Raw genomic sequence first — 1,367 nt, 5'->3', positions numbered from 1 at the left:
GCATAACTGTGGATGTGTTCCTACAATTTCCTATATATATACAGAAATTGTGTATGAAAATTCGTAAAGTACAAGTCTACGGGCGTAGCCAGCCTAGTTTCACGGGCAGAACCAGCTCCGTTTCAGGGAATCCCTTCTCACCCCCACCCCCTTCGCCCCTTACGCATGGGGTAGGGGAGGAGGTAGGATGAAACCCCATTATAAACCATCTTAGGCGTTCCCACTAAAACCCTGCCAAGTTTCATGCCTATAGACCAGCCGTTTGGGCGTGATTGAATGACAGAAGGATGGACAGACATTATGCCAAATTATTATTGTAAAGATTTTACTCTCTCTTCGGGAGCGAGCAAACAGCTTTCTAAGCAATAAGCTAAAGGGCTGATTCTTGGTAACCATCAGGAAAAAAAAGACTTGTCGTATCCTGAGCTCAGCGAAACAACAGACTAAGGACGCAGATTGAACTGTTATTTACAATTAGAATAGACTAGTCTACCCGAAGCGAAGGAAGTAATTTTGTGCAAAGAAAGTGGGATAATGTTTAAAGAAGCTGAATGGGTTGTTTAGCTCAGTTAAAGGCAAAGACCCAATTTCCCCAACCCTGAGAAACAGGAGTTTACTTTGTAAGAGTCTGTTACTGATAATAGTCCGCGTAATTTGCGTACGCGTGGATTAACAAAGAATCGCTTTTAGCTTCCCCTCGGTTTGTTGTGACGTAAATAATGGGTAGTTGAATTAATGATCCCAGGAGGTAGTGAGCTGATGAGACTCCAAATTGTAGTAATTAATCAAGCCGTAATAGCTCCTGCAATTTGTGAGTCACTGAATATTTTAAATGGGGCTAGTCAATTGCCTAATTGGTAAACTGCCTCTCAACCCTTCTAGCGCAGGGAAATCATGCATCTGGAGTAATCTGGTCGTAGACTGAGGACCGATTAACTTAATTCATACCATAAATTGACAAAATAGTCACGGCGCGCAGAATCGAGAAAGACTGAGTGTGATTTGATTTTCGCGTTAGTCTCCAAAACGGTTGCGCCTAGACTGTTGCAAATTGGACTCCTAATGCAACATTGAGCGGGATATCAGCAGCTGTGCATTTCTGTTTGCAAGGTTCATCGTCACCCTACATGCTAAAATTGTCAGTGTAATCATTCTAATAATTTTCCGCCAATTCTTAGCCTGCCAGAGACTCCGTGAAATTCTTTTCAAAATGGACCATAGCTGTAATTCTCAGAATTTCACTTATAAGTAGACATGGTAAACGACCAAATGGCCACCTTTTCACTCGAAATGACCACTTTTTTTTCACGATATTTGATTGGTGAAGCAACAATACAATTACATCTTTAAGCATACCATTCGAGAGA

This window comes from Macrobrachium nipponense, chromosome 10, assembly GCF_015104395.2.
Source record: "Macrobrachium nipponense isolate FS-2020 chromosome 10, ASM1510439v2, whole genome shotgun sequence".
Classification (NCBI taxonomy): Eukaryota; Metazoa; Arthropoda; class Malacostraca; order Decapoda; family Palaemonidae; genus Macrobrachium; species Macrobrachium nipponense.
Note: the sequence above shows the minus strand (reverse complement) of the source record.